This window comes from Eubalaena glacialis, chromosome 20 (assembly GCF_028564815.1).
Source record: "Eubalaena glacialis isolate mEubGla1 chromosome 20, mEubGla1.1.hap2.+ XY, whole genome shotgun sequence".
Taxonomy (NCBI): domain Eukaryota; kingdom Metazoa; phylum Chordata; class Mammalia; order Artiodactyla; family Balaenidae; genus Eubalaena; species Eubalaena glacialis.
Window position 1 is genome coordinate 9,715,006 of NC_083735.1, and position 18,925 is coordinate 9,733,930.

Consider the following 18,925-nt stretch of genomic DNA (forward strand, 5'->3'; position numbering starts at 1 on the left):
CTCCAGTGGGAATGTTTTACCTGGGGATATTCAGATCTCCAGAGGGAATGTTTTACCTGGGGATATTCAGATCTCCAGTGGGAATGTTTTACCTGGGGATATTCAGATCTCCAGAGGGAATGTTTTACCTGCGGATATTCAGATCTCCAGAGAGAATATTTTACCTGGGAATATTTAGCTCTCCAGGGGGAGTGTTTTACCTGGGAATATTTAGATCTCTGGAGGGGATGTTTAGCCTGAGAAGCATGTGAAGTGGTGAAGAGCCCTAGTGCACAGGGAATCTAAATAGTTGATGTAACCAGGAAACAGATCATGAAGGAATTCGCAGCCCAAGAGTGACTACTGACTGAGCCACCACCAGCAGCCATCTTTTTTATTTCCGGGGAATTGGACAGTGAAGAATTTTCTCTTATCTCTTTTAAGTGGGAGAATTAAAAGCTAATACAAACTTGAATTTAGCTTCAGATCAGAAGAAAAGAAAAGCAGGGTGTCAGATGTTCTGTCATTCCTACTGAAAGAAAAAGACCTTAACAACTTTGATGCTAAATGGCCGGTTGATAGACTGGCAGAGCAAGAGGATGCCCCGTCAGTGTGAGATCCCGGGGCCCATGCCTGGCTTTGTAAGACAGTGATTAGGCTGCTCAACAAGAGTTCCCACCGAGGATGCACAGGACACGTACTAATTATGTAACAGAGAGACCTTGAGAAATGAACCAGAAGAAAACCACCCACACCACATGCCACCACCACCAACAGAAAAGAAAATCTTCAATTTAGGAACAAAGGGAAAATTAAGAAAACACATTGTTTACTTAATTCCCAACTTGAAAAGCAGAAGCAATTCGCATAGGAAATGGTTGTAGGAAAAATGTTGTACAATGGAAGGCCCTATGGAGGAAACCAAAATAAAGCTAAAAGGAGGGAAGACAGAGAAACAAAGAAGAAGAATTTTGAGGAAATAGGAAAGTAACAGCACTGTTATATCAGAAGTCATCAACTTAAGTTTCTTCCTTTGTTTCATTGTTTCTTTAAAGTTCTTTCATATTTTATCAAAATGACTTGTAACCTTCTAAACTACAGATAAAATGTATTTTTTAGATTACAGTTTAAGAAAAAAACAAGGTTACTGTTGTAGCATTTTTAAATAAACTTATTTTTTAGCCATTTGTTCCCACATCTTAAAATGAATCTTAGAGGCCATATGCTTTTGGGAGAGGCTGACAACTACCTACCTGTTCTTTATTGATAATGTATATTCTTCAGTGATTAACTGGATTAACTGGATATGCTCTGTGTGTATGTGTGTGTTTAGTCGTTATGCTGAGAAATAAATTTATTTCACATAAACAGTGTAGAATACACTAAGAATTTCATTTTGAAAATGATTACTAACTTACAATAATTAAACTTTATATACTTTCAATAATACTAACTTTCAATAATAAAGAAGTACTGACAGTCTTTCTAAAGATTTCCATTCGTATATCTGTGCCAAAGGACCTGGCAATAACTCTCTACAAAAGTGAATTCCAGTGCTGTAAATATATTTTCATTACTTGACATTCCTTAAGAATAAATTCTTGACTTGGTTGTTCCTGTAACCATCTATATTCAATTTGCATACATTCGCCACCTCAAATACTATATTTAAAAATTTTTCTTAAAATTAATTCCATTCTTGTACAGTCATATTCAGATTTCTCCTTATGCCTCTTCACTACCACAATATCTATAATAAAAAGATACAAACAATCTAATAAGTTAGTTTTCTGGTGATCTGTTGATTGATAACTACCGGTTGGGCTCTGAAACTCTTTCTTAACCACAGAATAGGCAACGGCAAGACTCAAACAGAAAAAGGAATTCACCTAAGGAGCTTTGATATAATCACATTAGTCTTTGATAGCATTAAGCATCTATTTACATATGAAAAATGATTACATAACAATGTACATTATAGTAACAGACAGCTCCAAAACAACAGTGGATATTTTCTCTCTCTCTGTAGGTTTGCTCATCACCAGACTGGTAAGAAAAGCCAGTTATATACTACAAAAAATTATTTTTCCAATATTATAGATAAACAGGAAGAAACTCTAGAAAAGTCATCGAACGTGTTATCATTGTGCACAGAGGAAAGGTAAAGTGAGAGATGCAGTGTGTTTTATCTTAATTCCAGCAGGCCTCTGGGTATCATTCTACCTGAAACACAAAGGGAGAACCCCAGTAAGCAAGTCTGGACAGTAGTTTAGTGCTGGGAATGAAGTAAATCAAATAAAAATAGGAGAAAGTTCATGTAAATGCAGTTTAACCCTCATACTGGGGAGGGGGCCATGCCCTAATGAAAAACGGCATGGAATTGGGGTGGGGAGAGAGGAGGCAAGATGAGTACAGGTTAAATAAGTTCTTTAAAACTCAGAGTACTAGCCTGACTTGCAGATAAAGACAGATGTGATTTTCTGATAAAAATAATAGACACACAGACTGGAATATAAAAGTGGTGCATTTCAGAAACTGACTAGTGGAACATGGGATGGGGAAATTCTGAGTATCCAAGGTTACTGCATTTCTGTAGGGCGAAGAATGGTCATCAGGGTCCCGCAGGGTCGGCAGCAGCCCAGATGTTACATCTGTAAATAGATGTGGAAACTGAGGGGCACTGATTTTTAGCTGTTACAACAAACTGTGAGATTAGAGATATCTAGAGCTCCTCTGTCCTGTGGGGAGGGCCAGAGAGGCAGCTCCATTGGCATCTCAACACCATTCCCACACTTTTATCATCTCTCTCCTGTATCATCAGGTCCAAAAGCCTGGAAACTAATTCCCAGGACCCCTCGCCAGCAGGAGGAACTAAAACAAGAAGAGAGGGTTAAAAGTTCCAATAATGCAGTCAGAAAATACTGAATTTAAACCTTATCTTCACCCTTTATGATTGAGACTGTTCAATGTTTGCAATATTACTTAATTTTCTTCAAGTTTCAGTTCTTTTATCTGTAAAATGAGTTAAATGATAGACTCTATCTCATGTATTTGCAAAAATTTTGTGAACTGGTACAAAGATGAAAGAAGCTGCATAAACAGTATCCCCATGATAAATACTAATTAAATAGTTACTATGTGCCAGCCACTGTGCTCAGCATTAAAAAAAATAATGAGGAAAAGTAAGGAAAAACAAAGCAGATACAGCCTCTGCTTATAAACTAGTTTATTTTATTTTATTTTATTTTTTTAAACATCTTTATTGAAGTATAATTGCTTTACAATGGTGTGTTAGTTTCTGCTTTATAACAAAGTGGATCAGTTATACATATACATATGTTCCCATATCTCTTCCCTCTTGCGTCTCCCTCCCTCCCACCCTCCCTATCCCACCCCTCTAGGTGGTCACAAAGCACCGAGCTGATCTCCCTGTGCTATGCGGCTGCTTCCCACTAGCTATCTATTTTACATTTGGTAGTGTGTATATGTCCATGACACTCTCTCACCCTGTCACATCTCACCCCTCCCCCTCCCCATATCCTCAAGTCCATTCTCTAGTAGGTCTGTGTCTTTATTCCTGTCTTGCCACTAGGTTCTTCATGACCTTTTTTTTTTTTCCCTTAGATTCCATATATATGTGTTAGCATACTGTATTTGTTTTTCTCTTTCTGACTTACTTCACTCTGTATGACAGACTCTAACTCCATCCACCTCACTACAAATAACTCCATTTCATTTCTTTTTATGGCTGAGTAATATTCCATTGTATATATGTGCCACATCTTCTTTATCCATTCATCCGATGATGGACACTTAGGTTGCTTCCATGTCCTGGCTATTGTAAATAGAGCTGCAATGAACATTTTGGTACATGACTCTTTTTGAATTATGGTTGATAGTTTGATTAATATGTGTCTTGGCGTGTTTTTCCTTGGATTTATCCTGTATGGGACTCTCTGTGCTTCCAGGACTTGATTAACTATTTCCTTTCCCATATTAGGGAAGTTTTCAACTATAATCTCTTCAAATATTTTCTCAGTCCCTTTCTTTTTCTCTTCTTCTTCTGGGACCCCTATAATTCGAATGTTGGTGCGTTTAATGTTGTCCCAGGGGTCTCTGAGGCTGTCCTCAGTTCTTTTCATTCTTTTTTCTTTATTCTGCTCTGCAGTAGTTATTTCCACTCTTTTATATTCCAGGTCACTTATCCATTCTTCTGCCTCAGTTATTCTGCTATTAATCCCGTCTAGACTATTTTTAATTTCATTTATTGTGTTTTTCATCGTTGCTTGGTTCCTCTTTAGTTCTTCTACGTCCTTGTTAAATGTTTCTTGCATTTTGTCTATTCTATTTCCAAGATTTTGGATCATCTTTACTAGCATTATTCTGAATTCTTTTTCAGGTAGACTGCCTATTTCCTCTTCATTTGTTGGGTCTGGTGTGTTTTGCCCCTGCTCCTTCATCTGCTGTGTGTTTTTCTGTCTTCTCATTTTGCTTATCTTACTGTGTTTGGGGTCTCCTTTTCACAGGCTGCAGGTTCGTAGTTCCCGTTGTTTTTGGTATCTGTCCCCAGTGGCTAAGGTTGGTTCAGTGGGTTGTGTAGGCTTCCTGGTGGAGGGGAGTAGTGCCTGTGTTCTGGTGGATGAGGCTGGCTCTTGTCTTTCTAGTGGGCACGTCCACGTCTGGTGGTGTGTTTTGGGGTGTCTGTGGCCTTATTATGATTTTAGGCAGCCTCTCTGCTAATGGATGGGGCTGTGTTCCTGTCTTGCTAGTTGTTTGGCATAGGGTGTCCAGTACTGTAGCTTGCTGGTCGTTGAGTGAAGCTGGGTCTTGATGTTGAGATGGAGATCTCTGAGAGATTTTCGCTGTTTGGTATTACGTGGAGCTGGGAGGTCTCTTGTGGACCACTGTCCTGAAGTTGGCTCTCCCACCTCAGAGGCACAGCCCTGATGCCTGGCTGGAGCACCAAGAGCCTTTCATCCACACGGCTCCTAATAAAAAGGAGAAAAAATAGAAAGAAAGAAAGAGGATAAAATAAAATAAAATAAAATAACATAAAATAAAGCTATTATAATAAAAAATAAGAGAAAAATTATTAAGAATAAATTTATTAAGAAAAATTTTTTTTAATTTTTCAAAATAGATTTATTAATTTTTTATAATAAAAAATTATTTAAAAATTTATTAAGAAAAAAATTTTTTAAATTTTTTAAAATAAAAAATATGAAAAAACTTACTTAAAAAATTTTTTTTAAATTTTTTAAAAATAGAAAATAAAGAATAAATTATTAAGAAAACATTTATTAGGGAAAAAAAATTTTTTTAAGTAAAAAAAAAAAAAAACAAAAAAACCGGACGGACCTAACCCTAGGACTAACGGTGAGAGCAAAGCTATACAGACAAAATCTCACCCAGAAGCGTACAAATATACACTCACAAAAAAAGTAAAAGGGGAAAAATTAATATATCCTGCTCCCAAAGTCCACCTCCTAAATTTGGGATGATTCGTTGTCTATTCAGGTATTCAACAGATGCAGGCACATCAAGTTGTTTGTGGAGCTTTAATCCGCTGCTTCTGAGGCTGCTGGGAGAGATTTCCCTTTCTCTTCTTTGTTCGTACAGCTCCCGGGGTTCAGCTTTGGATTTGGACCCGCCTCTGCATGTAGGTCGCCTGAGGGTGTCTGTTCCCCGCCCAGGCAGAACGGGGTTAAAGGAGCAGCTGATTCGGGGGGCTCTGGCTCAGTCAGGCCGGGGGGAGGGAGCGGTACGGAGGAGGCGGGGCGAGCCTGCGGCAGCAGAGGCCAGCGTGACGTTGCAGCAGCCTGAGATGCGCCCTGCGTTCTCCCGGGGAAGTTGTCCCCGGATCACGGGAGCCTGGCCGTGGCGGGCTGCACAGGCTCCCGGGAGGGGCCGTGTGGAGAGTGACCTGTGCTCGCCCACAGGCTGTTTGGTGGTGGCAGCAGCAGCCTTAGCGTCTCATGCCCGTCTCTGGGGTCCGCGCTGATAGCCGCGGCTCGCGCCCGTCTCTGGAGTTCGTTTAAGCGGCTCTCTGAATCCCTTCTTGCGCGCTGCGAAACAAAGAGGCAAGAAAAAGTCTCTTGCCTCTTCGGCAGCTGCAGACTTTTTCTCGTGCACCCTCCCGGCTAGTTGTGGTGCGCCAGCCCCTTCAGGCTGTGTTCACGCCGCCAACCCCAGTCCTCTCCCTGGGATCCGACCGAAGCCCGAGCCTCAGCTCCCAGCCCCCGCCCGCCCCGGCGGGTGAGCAGACAAGCCTCTCGGGCTGGTGAGTGCTGCTCGGCGCCGAGCCTCTGTGCGGGAATCTCTCCGTTTTTCCCTCTGCGCCCCTGTTGCTGTGGGATCCGCGCTGATAGCCGCGGCTCGCGCCCGTCTCTGGAGCTCGTTTAGGCGGCGCTCTGAATCCCCTCTCCTTGCGCGCCGCGAAACAAAGAGGCAAGAAAAAGTCTCTTGCCTCTTCGGCAGCTGCAGTCTTTTTCCCGGACTCCCTCCCGGCTAGCACCGAAGCCCGAGCCCCAGCTCCCAGCCCCCGCCCGCCCCGGCGGCTGAGCAGACAAGCCTCTCGGGCTGGTGAGTGCTGCTCGGCGCCGATCCTCTGTGTGGGAATCTCTCCGCTTTGCCCTCCGCACCCCTGTGGCTGCGCTATCCTCCGTGGCTCCGAAGCTTCCCCCCTCTGCCACACGCAGTCTCTGCCCGCGAAGGGGCTTCCTAGTGTGTGGAAACCTTTCCTCCTTCACAGCTCCCTCCCACTGGTGCAGGTCCCGTCCCTATTCTTTTGTCTCTGTTATTTCTTTTTTGTTTTGCCCTACCCAAGTACGTGGGGATTTTCTTGCCTTTTGGGAGGTCTGACGTCTTCTGCCAGCGTTCAGTGGGTGTTCTGTAGGAGCAGTTCCACGTGTATATGTATTTCTACTGTATCTGTGGGAAGGAAGGTGATCTCCGCGTCTTACTCTTCCGCCATCTTGCCTCTCCCTCCTGAGTACATTTTTGTAAAGAACTTCCCTGAATACCTTTGGGATGGAAGAGAAAGAGCCTGCTAAAGCTGTTGGTGAGTCTCTCATCTGTGTGTGGACACAGATCCCAGAGACCAAAGGATGGTCAGCGATGCCTGTCCTGCATTTCCAGCTGTCCCACACAGAGCCTTGCCCAAGCTTGCTGCTGACAGTGGAAACGGGCAGTCTCCCCGGGCAGTTTCCAGCATATCAATTGCGACAACCCACGGTTGGTTATACAAAGCTTACCAAACAAACATGCTGATGTTTCTGATAGGATAATTATATTTTGTCTCATCCTACCTTCTTTTCAGACTTTTTGAAATTCAAGTGGACAACAGATACTTCTCTAAATGGAAATGGATGTTTGGAAATCCACCATTACTACACTAACTGATTTATAATTTAAGAGTTGCTTTCTCTGTTTCTCTGGTAGTAGTTTACCCTCTGTTATTTAAAAAAAATACTGATTTCCTGAAGTACAGCTAAAGAACATTTATATTAAAAAAGAGTTTACAAGTATAATAAGTCCTTGATGTTAGTGGCCAATCATTTTTAGGGCTGAGAATTAAATGTTATATCCAACCCAAATTCTTATTTGGCAAAATATTATTTTATCTAACTCATTATCATGAAAACATTTTCAAAGAAAATAGACGTATTTTATCAGTAAAGAAAATGTATTTTCATTTTCCATCGATTACTTGTATATTTTTCAGTTTCTCTAGATCTCAGCCTACAACAAGAGCTAAGAAGTGATTTGGCTTCATTAAATTCTCCAGAGTAATTAAAACATTTTTTATAAACACAGTTTTTACTTGTTCATAAAATACACCATTATTATTTTTAATAGAATTTTTTTTCCTTTTCAGATGATAAAAGATACACCTTTTTCCTAAATCCATCTACCCCACCTTGGATCCTAGGTGAATTAGGAGTTGGATAAACATTTCAAGAATGAGTCAGTGCATCATAAGTGTGATGGGTAGCAAACATAGATTTTAAATGCATATATAAATACAAAACTCTGTGGCATTCATTAAAACTAATCTTGAAGGGCATCTGCTGTGTGTAGGTCACTTAACTAGGCAGAGCAAATTTAGAAGTCAATAAAATAAACCCTCCAAGAGCTTACAGTAAAGCATGAAAGATAAATAAAATGCACAGTGACAAGTCTTACAACAGAGAAGAGACTGGTGAAGGCAGAGCATGGGATCTAGGCTATCCCAGAGCAAGTGCAGTTGAAGTTAGAATGTGGACAGTGGATTGAATGGTTCAGATGAAAGACAAGAGTAGACAAAATGTTTACAGCAGGCATGAAGGCTGAAAGGAGGAGATACTGTCAGGTACTAAAGGAAGTTGCAGCAGCCTGGATTGTGATCGCAAGGACGGGGCAGTGAAAGATGACCCAGGGGAGTTAGTGATGTCCAGCTTTCTAAATCAGGTGAAAGCATTTGGATTGAGAAGGAAGGGGATCACCAGAGGCATTTCAAGCAAGGTAGGGCCATAATGAGATCTGGGGTTTAGAAAGATTATTTTGGCTGCAGCATCAAAAGTGGGATGAGGAGGCAGAATGGGGAGCAGAGAAATAATTCAAATGACAGCAGTGGTGATGGAAGATTGTGGGCAGTGAACAGCAAAGCCCTGGGGTAGTGCAGAATATTCGGGAATTCAGCCAGAACTATAAACACGTTTGTGTGTGGTGTATCTTGGGGTTTAGGAGGCTGGGTGACAGTATCCATCATAAATGGACTGTGTCAGTTCTTTGGGATAGTCCTAAAACAGTATTTTTAGTAAAAATTATGAATCATGGGAAAATGAAGATTGATGGTTCGTAGTTTTGTTGGTAGGTTCTACACCTAAGATTTCAGGATGTCATAAAAATACAAAACTGGAAGGGATGCCAGCAATTATCTAGTCCCATCCCATTTTGTTTATTAATAAGGTGAAATAAAGTGGTTTGGGTTTTAGAGCCTGTTGGTGCCAAAACTGAAATGAGAATCTTCGTCAGTAAAAATAGTGTATTTAAAAGTAGTTGTAGAATTCCCTTTAATTCAAAACAGGAGAAGAAATCTTGCAGATACTTTTAAATATTCATCAGCATCTTTGAGAAATATAAAGTAATATGGGGAAATGTGGAAAGAAATGGCATTAGAGATAGTTCTGAGAAATAAACTGAACTTCTGGAATGCTTATTATAAATGTTTTGAGCACAGTATACCCTTGATAAAAACAATGAGAAAATTATAATAATGTGGCCTTCACCTAAACCTCTCAATATAAAATCATGCCAAAGTGAATTCTTCCAAATCTATGAAAAGAATAGAGCAGGCTTCTGACTAAAGGTAGAGGAATAACATTTCTCTGCTCACAATTCGTCTCTGAACCGAACTAAGTAACAAGGAAAATGAGAAATGTGAAGGAAAAGAGGGAGTTATTCCATCTTTGATGGAACCATCTATAACCTGAAAGAGCAGTGTAAGCTGAGGATGGAAACACTCAGTGAAGAGGAGGACCAAGTCAGGGAGACCAGCAGGAAGGTGTGGGGCTCTGTGTTTCTCTCCGAAGGAGTTTGCACAGTTGACCCTCAGTATCCTCAGGGGATTGGTTCCAGGACTCCCTCACCTTGAGGATGCCAAAATCGGAGGATGCTCAAGTCCCTTATATGAAGTGGCATAGTATTTACATAAAATGCACATCCGCACATCCTTCTGCATATTTTAGTTGTCTCTAGATTACTTATAATGCTATGTAATAGTTGCTGGTGTGCAGCAAATTCAAGTTTTTCTTTTTGGAACTTTCTGGAATTTTTTTTACTGAATATTTTTCAGCTGTGGTTGGTTGAATCTGCAGATACGAGAGCAAACCGATAACAGCTGATTAGAGCTGAGGGGTCAGGATATATGGGCAGGCTGCAGGACCTTCTCTAAGTGGCATCACAGGGTAGAGAACCAGGAATTCTGAGCAGGGAAACATACACGTATGTCATCCTCATCAACTACATACTTTTAGTGTGAGAGCCTAGAGGAGAAATTGGGAGAAAAGTAGCCCCTTCGTAGCTGTGACAAACCCCCAGGCTTCACGATGCTTCGCAGGAAAACAGACGCACCTCTGCTTCTCAACATGGAGGTGACCATTTGAGCAACAGAACTGTGAACCATCCTCACTTTCTCATGATTCGTGGCCCGTGACCCTCTAGGCTGGATAGTGGTGAAAGTGTGACAAACAACAGACCAAACGCAGGTTCCTTTTACCCAACTTTAAGCACCAGCACCTCTTCCCACACTTCCTTTTAGCAAATTACTCATCCAGGAAAAGCTTCCCACTTAAAAGATGAGAAAGTTGAAGACCACGCATGAGCCCTTCACAGAGCAGAAAGGAGCAGAGATACTACAGCCTCCAGGTAGCTAGCATCTTGGTCAGTCACTGCCGTGGTCCGGTAGAAGACCTCGTCATCACCATGAACTTTGATGCTCTAGATACTCAGTTCCCACCGTTATCCCTACCATCTTTCCTCATCAGTGTCTTCTTTTCTTCACATAATCATAAAGTTGATAGAATAAAAATAAACCAGTTTCCCAATAATTATATACTGCTAACATCAGAGAATAATGTTTCCCTTTGGGCTTCATAGAAATAATATTTCAGTAAAATGTAAACAATATTCTCAGTAGTATTTAAAAGAAGTATTTATCAACAGGAATAAAGAGCAATAGACTCTTTCAACAGCTCTCGATATATGCCAGTGGCATGATTCTGAAGTTTAAGTCAGTAAGAAAAAGTATGTCAAGGGAATGTAAAAGTGGCCCCGTCTTGACCTAATGAAAGACTTAACCTATTCTAGAAGAGTAAACTGACTGCATGGGCATAGCTTCATGCAGTTTTCCATAAGTAGTGTGTCTTTCATTTAAATTGAATTAGTTTGCTGGAGCTGGCAGAACAAAGTACCACAGACTGGGTGGCTGAAGCAACAACAATTTGTTTGCTCACATTTCTGGAGACCGGATGTCCAAGATCCAAATGCTGCCAGTTTGATTTCTCCTGAGACCTCTCTTCTTGGCTTGTGTGTGACTGTCTTCTGGCTGTGTGCAAATCCCTGGTGCCTCTTCTTAAAGGAACATCAGTCCTACTGGATTAGAGCCCAGTCATTACGACCTCATTTAACCTTAGTTACCTCCCTAAAGACCCTACCTCCAAATGTAGCCGTGTTGGGGCTTAAGAGTTTCAGGGTATGAGTTATGAGGAGACAAAATTCTGTCCATAGCATCTCTGAATAATAATTGATTAGCAGTTAATTCAATATTGTATTCCCAGATAAGTACTTGCTATGCAGATATCCTGTGTTGCCAAATTAGGACAGAGCCATATGCTTGGATAAAATGACATTATCGTGTAAGACGAAATGCTTAACAAGAGCACATGACTGAGTAGATGTGATGCCAACTCTTTAGAGGTGACCTAATGAAGTACTGTGGGCAAAGCCAAGATGCTTTTCCAGAAGCAATTTTGGGCTCGCTCTAATGCACAGATAATTGGATAATCAAGTGCCCAAATGTTGTGCCTAATTGTAGAGCAAAGTTGACAAAATTAGCCTAGAAAAATGTTTAAATTATGCATAGCTAAATGCCCATTTCAGTCCAAAAATAATCTCTGTAAAGTAGGCACAAGACATCTGTCTTAGCAGATACAGTAAATCCAGAATGTTTATCTTTAGTTTTATATAGTAAATGTTATTTAGTAACACTTAGTAGAGAAAGTAAACATACAATATCTGTCTCAGTAAAGCAAATATAGGATGGTCATCTCTAAGCAGTGTGACTTCCTATCTGTGAGAAAAACTGGCTGTAAAACACTTGGAGGAAACAGTGAGTTGATGTTCTAGGGCTGCTAACTAAAAGCGTGTGAAATGCTATCAAAAATGATAGCTTCATTTTGGTACAGTTAATGCCTCCTTAGGAAAAAAAAAAAAAGCTAACGGAGCAGATAATTTATTAACAGGCTCCCTAGTTTCTAAAATTAAAATTCACTTCTTTTTTGCTTGATTATGCACCTCTTTCTCTTCTTTATGACTGGCCATCCAAATGTGGTTTCCAGCCGTGACAGTACAAATCAATCGGAAGTCAGCAAGTTGAAGAGTCCTCGTAAATTGTCATCTAGTCCAGCAAAAGATATCTCACACCTACCTGATCTTTACGGCAGAATTAAGAAAGAATGAAGAATCACAAAATGGCTTTGATTCATGATACTCTCAGGCATTTTCTTATTTTTTACCTAATCTGTTATTTTTCTACGTCTGTGACAATTGTTCTGGTAATACATTTTTTCTAAAATAACATTTCCTTTTATTTACCTTCAACTATTTAACTCCCAACTTATTCCCAAAAGAATTTACAGAAACGTATTTGTACTTTTTTCCTGAACACAAAATAACAAGATATTTAAACGTACCAGCTAACATTGCCAAACGTATTAAAAAGGATTTTATGTTTGAGAGGAGTTTTCGTTTCCATTGACATGGTATTTTTGGCAGGAGTTAAATTCAGTTTCTAATTTTGCGGCAGATATTGTGGATGGGCTATGCAGATGCCACTTTAGAAAACACTATTTTCCTTTGTCTTCCTCCATGAGAGAGTCTAAGAAGTGCTAATATTACATTTCCAGGATCCTTCAGAGGTAGAAATGGTCAGATGAGCAGCAAGACACAAAGAGATGTAGCAGAAGTCACTAGATAGGGCCTCTGGAAAAGTGTTTTTTTTTTTTTTTTTTTAAAGAAAGAACCCCACTGGCTGCCCTTGTGGGGGACTTTGACTCTCTGCTTTCTTCCTACCTTGAGATCCAGCAGCCACTTTGAGCCATGAGACCACAACCCTCAAGATGTCAGCCAGCACATTCAGGGTGATGGAAAATAAAAATGAAGAGCCTGGGTTCTTATTAACCTGACCCATTGGTCTGTTTTGTACTCCCTACATCCATTATTCTTGTTATATGAGGAAAATAAAATGCTCATTAACTTAAGCCAAAGTTCCTTGAACTTTTTGGTTACTAGCAGCCAAATGCAATCCTGATACCGTATGAAACACAATTCATACTATTTAATGACACTCTTACTGTGCCCTGTGAAAAAGAGGACAGTTTAGCTTGTGAGATTACTTAGCTGTTTTTGCAGTAGTTTAATTTATTGGTGGATTTATTGCACACATTGAACCGTTTCTGTGTGATTATTTTAAAATAGGCATATACAATAAATCCACTTTGGGGTCTCTCTTTATACACAAATCTTTGTTTTAGTCCAAATTAGGGACCATTATTGGGAAACTACTCCAATTTTCCCTTTGATAGCACACATGGTTACATACTTACTTATGGAATATTTATTACCAGAGGTTATGAATGGTCTAAATCAGTAATTTTTTGGGGGGGGATGTCATCTCTATATCTGCATTCCAGTGCTGACACAGCCTAGGAAAATGTGTGTTTGTTGGGAGAAGAGGGGGTTAAATTCTGGATGTTCTTTTGTTCAAACCCTTGTGGTCCACTAGAAAGTAGCCCCTTCCAGGCTCTGCACCTAAGTGGGTTCAAGGTTCCTCATCATGAAAGCTACAGCTTCTCATCCCTTCCCCCCCGAACCAGGGAATGCCTCAAGTCCTGAGTTACATACTGTCCTGTTTGACATCTGTTTCTTTCCTTCTCTCCCAATCAGTGTAGCTAAATGGCCCATCGGGAAATACTGGAATTTGTGATTGGTAGGGGTGGGGCTCCCGGGGTGACTCTGATGTGTAGGCAAGTTTGGGAACCACTGGTGGAGACAGAAGACAGAGGCCCAGGCAAAAGAGGGGTCTGTTTAACTTTGCTTGAATCAGGCATGCCTCATTCTCTACAAACGCAGTAGTTCATCTCTCAATCTCCAAGCTTCTGATCAACAGGAAAGACAAAAATAATACAGAGGCATCTCAGACATTCTCAGGTCTTGCATTCTGTTATGCTAATGCTTGAAGGACCAACTTCAATTGAATTTCTAAAGTTGAAGGGCTTCTTCCTTTCCTTTTTGACTTGTTTCCTCCTGAAATCAGGGGGCCAGGAATGCTGGGTCTTCGTTAAGAGGATGGAAATTAAAATGGAAAAATAGAGGAGTCCGGAGAAGACCACCTCATTAAGGAGCGGGGGCGGGGTGCGGGGTGGGCGATGGCAGCCCCTGACCTCTGGCCAGTTGCCTGGCTTGTGCCTGAGTTGGGCTTCCCTGCCAAATGCTGCCCTTGGCTGAGCTGCTCTGGAGCCAGTCTGGCTGCCGTGTGACCATAACTCCTACAGCGCCAGTGCAAACCATTTCTACATGACCTGCAGGGTAAGAGCTGTGGGCTGGACAGCGAGTATGTCAGAGTTCAGAGTCTATTTTCCCTTCGACTGTTTATTTTTATTTTAAGAACATTTGATGTTTAATATTCGCTTCCGAGTATCTTCGATGAGACAGATGTCTCACCAAGTGCCCTGTGATGGTCAGCCATCACAGTCCCTTCAAATTACTAGACTGTAGACTTCCTGAAGATAATAAATCATTCCTGGTCCTAGTACCCTCGCATATAAGGCATGTTCCACAATTTTTTAAAAAATCAAAGGGAATAATAAAGTTCCCTTGGTTATTACGTGAAAGATCTGTGAATTGAACCTATATTCTCAGTCTGATACCCCTTCCTGTAGTCCATGCTACCGACCAAGCATATATAAATGGGTCAATAGAAGGTAAATCTTCATAATAACTTAGGGTTGGTGTTCCTGGCAGCAAAGAAGCTAAAATCAATACAGCTGATAACCCTAAGGTAAGTCTTGTCTTATGGTGGAATTTAGGTGTCTTCTCTCCAATCTTTATTATGGGACGATGTTTCACAATAATTTAGGAAACAGTTTGATAGATTATCTGGTTTCTGTAGCTCTTACAGCATGATTGTAATAAAGCACAATGGAAGAATAAAATCCGCATAAAAGTCTAGAGACTGTGCATAGCCTGGTCCTCAATCAGTCCTGTGTTTTCGTGTCCTCCTCATCTCTCCCTTTATCACCAGAACATGATCACTCGTGGCCTTCTTGCTCTTCCTCCTGCCTGCCAGGAGCATCCCTCACTCAGCCCTGAGGGATACCTCCTGCTCACTGCCTGTGGGACCATCTTCTGCCTTACCCATCTGACTGTCCCCCACTTCAAGTCTCTGCTCACAGGTTCACTTTTCAGAGACCTTCTCTGACTGTCCCACCTGAAAAGACCCTCTCACTACTCTCTACTTCCTCCTAACTGCTTTCTCTTTCTCCAGTGCATTTGTCCCTGTCTGGCATACTTGAGACTACTTGTGTATTTTCTGCTGACTGCCCTAAGCCACACGCTCCACAAGACCAGCTGCTTGGTCTGCTCACTTGTTTGTTAGACCTACAGCTAGAACAGTGAATGGTGCTCAAAAGCATCTGTCACAGACTAAGCAATTGGGCAACAGTGAGTAACTCTTCATAGAGGAAAAAAAATAAAAACATACGCATGCTATGTTACAGCTCAAAACTACCCAATCCTGGGCAGACATTTCAGAAGTTCCTTTTAAATAACAACACAGTGCCAAGTGTCCACTTTGTTCGGGCACTATTTAAGTACTAGGAAGTCCAGAGAGAGAGAAGGCTTATCATTCTGGAAAAATTAACAGCGTAATGGGATAGAAAGACAGGTCCACATCTCAGTCAGTCCAGATGTGACTAGTTCTTAAACCTCTACAGGAGAGCTACCTGTAAATCCTAGAGTAGGGAGCAGAAGTAATCTGGATTATGGGGATTTGAAGGGACTTTAACCAAGAGGGATATTATAAAAAGGGAGAGGGTAGTATCTTTGACGGGAGGACCAGCGTGGAAGCATGAAGTGTCCTGGAACACCCAGGATGCCTCTGCCGCTGGAATGAGAGAGCCCTGGATGGGTTGGGAGACCCTGAGGTCGAAGAGGTGTCAAGTGTGTGGAAAATGTACCCTGATTGACCTGAATGGTCTCTACGATGCACAGGCACCTGCCAGGCGGGTTTGGAGAAGGCAGGGCAATTCCCTGGAGTGTGGAGGAGAAGTTGAAGAAGTGAGAGTCAGAAACAGGGAGTCCCCAATGCATGGAAAAGTCACGTGGACAGAGTCGGATAAGGGACACCAAGCCAGGATATTTAGCTGTGCAGAGGAGTCCAGAGGAACTTGGTTATTACTCAAACCAGCGTTCATTCATCTGCACCAATTCTACTGTGTTCGGGTCATGGCAGGTGCAAAGATGGTACAAAAAGAGGACCAATAATGGTTCTCAATTAGCGGGCAGCCTTACAGGGAAGCTGTATACTGTACCATGAGGTAAATATCAGAGAGCAGCTATGGCATTTTGGATTAAGGGTTGGATTTAATTAAATGACTTTTGTAGATCAAAAATTGTCAAATAATTGGCAAGTGGATATGGCTCACCTTAATAATTTTAATGTCCTTTCTCAGAAATGCGGCTGATAAGTTCTCTGCCATAGCAGACTCAATTGTCAATCTCAGTATTTTGGTTTACATGTCAATGAATACTGATATGCCAGGAAAAAAGAAAGAGCTCAGATACATTACAAAGTAGTGAATCCAATTACTCATTTATTATATAAACATTTATAGGCATAGTATAAACTATCAAATAAAAATCAAATGTATTAGAGATAAATGTTAAATATATAATGTCAATGTAACGTAAATGTTTAAGTCAATTATAAAAATAACACTCAAAAATAAATACTTCATAAAATTTAGAAAAAATCAACATGAAAAAGTGAAAATGAAATAACATTAATTTGTACTTTTAAAGGTCATTGTCAAAGAAGAACACACCAATAGGAACTCCATTGAGTCCTCAGTAGACTTTTGTACAAATATCCCCAACTGCTAAAAAAGCAGCATCAGAGAAGGAGTGAGGAAATAATTACAACCTAATATTTTCTTTAGGCTCCTCATTATCAAATCCCATTTCTAGTGATAATTTAGAAGAGATATTTGACCAGCTTTTTTTTCCCTCTAGGGGCTTCAATCTTTTCACTGATAACAAACGATGGTGTTTGTTTCCGGGAAAGCACGTCAAGGTCATCTTTGACATCTTGCATTTTTTTGCGTATAGAAGGAGGTTTGATGCAGTTACTGTATCAACGTCAACCCAGTCTTACTCTTACTTTACTTGTTCTGCTTGTTCAGAAAACACGTGAGGTCGATGCAGATTCTCAAGTGTAGGCAATGTGACCTCCAAGGGAAATATCTGAATCTGTGTGGATTTTGTCACAATTACTTAGGGCTAGTGTGTAGGGGTCACGAATGCAGAATGTCCAAAAAAGCTGCCTGAATGAAGCTTCACTGGCCTAATTGTGGGACACGTTCGTATTCTGTGGGTGCTGAGTAGGTCCGGCTCGCACGTGCGGACCTACTGATAACTGACACATGTCTCACTAGTCCATGCCGAACTCCTAATAATAGACGTGCCAGACAACAGGTTCTGCTCAGCCAGCCCTGGCCTTGCATCTGCATCAGGGAAGACCAGCATCTTTAGTGGAGATGAAGGACCACTGGATGCTCTAGACCCTCAGCATGGGAAGCAGAAAGACCCTCGTCTACATCCACCCTGTGTGTCTACAACCAATTTATTTTAGAGCACTCTGCAAAGTCAGGAGTTCCCTGACTCAGTTAATGTAGAAAACAGTATTTCCCAAAATTCCATAATGTATTTCACTATAAAAAGTTAAGAACTTTAGCATCACAGAGGCAAAAAGAAACTTCTAGAAGTCTAAGGTTTGCTAATAATCATAGTAGTGGCTAATATTTTGAGCCCTATATGCCAGGGACTAATGTGAATTATACAGTTTAGCTCTCACAGTCGCCCTGTGAGGTAGAAAACAGTAAACTGAGGGAGTGAAAATGGAAACTTTTCAAGACTGAATTGCACCTGGTGGCCCAGCAGAGCCTGGGAATCTCAAAACCAAGTCTGGTGTTCCTATTCCTGCCCTCAAAGCTGTGTCTTTGGTCAGGACCCTGGACTCCTGCCCCTCTACCCAACTGACAGGCCACACCAAATGCAAGGTCTTTTCTGTTATAAGCCATTGGTCTGAATTGCCTTTGTTTATTTCAGTCAAAGAAATTTGGTTCAAGGCATCCCAAGTAGATAAAAATCTACTTAAATTCAAGTAGATACATTCCCAGTTCTGCTCAACTCAAGTTCAACTTGAACTCCAAGGCCTGTCCTTAAGGAAGAGTGTTCTCTGAGGCTTTCTTGGGCCTGTGCTGCATCCAGGAACATTTGAGCTCCTGTGTAACTGTTACTGTTAGGGTTGTCTTCTTTATTTGATACCTGAGCCATCAGGAGAGCGCGATGAACGTGTCTGTACACAGTACCTGGTTTTGTTTTGTTTTGTTTTGTGTTTCATTTGCTAGTTTGCTAAGAAAACAGAAGTGGTAATATCCTACATGTTGAAGGTTCAGCACCATTATGTTACAAGCTGATTCACTTTGAAATTCCTGAACACTCAGAAGTAAAGTTTCTCCTTTTGAGGAGAATAAGCTATCTCTGGGTCAATCTCTGGGCTCGTATAGGTTCCCCACATGGCAGGCACGTACCTGAAAACCACCCGGAAATTCAGCTCATAGTCACTTCCACAGACATTCCAAAAAATGAGAACTTGATCAGAAAGCGTTTAGGTTGCTAATAAAACCGACGTTTGAATTTGCTCTTGGTCGTGGCAAATGATGAGGTGCAAACCTGTGAAGAATCCGGGAAGGATGAGCGAGACACGCCTCTGTGAGCCGTGCCCCGAGAAACCGGCCCGAACTGCGGAAACTCGCTCTTCTGCCTCCGCTCCCCAGCCCTGTGGAGGGGCTTCTGAACTTGTATCACATCATGTATCACCCGAAAACCCTGCAACGTCTGCTTCCCA

At 41.3% G+C, this 18,925-nt stretch overlaps 1 protein-coding gene across 1 annotated transcript in view; it reads left to right on the forward strand.

Annotated features, from left to right (window-relative positions):
* Positions 1-18,925, forward strand: part of CSMD1 (CUB and Sushi multiple domains 1) — a 1,818,880-nt gene that overhangs the window by 1,456,849 nt on the left and 343,106 nt on the right. The gene's annotated exons all lie outside the window — the stretch shown is intronic.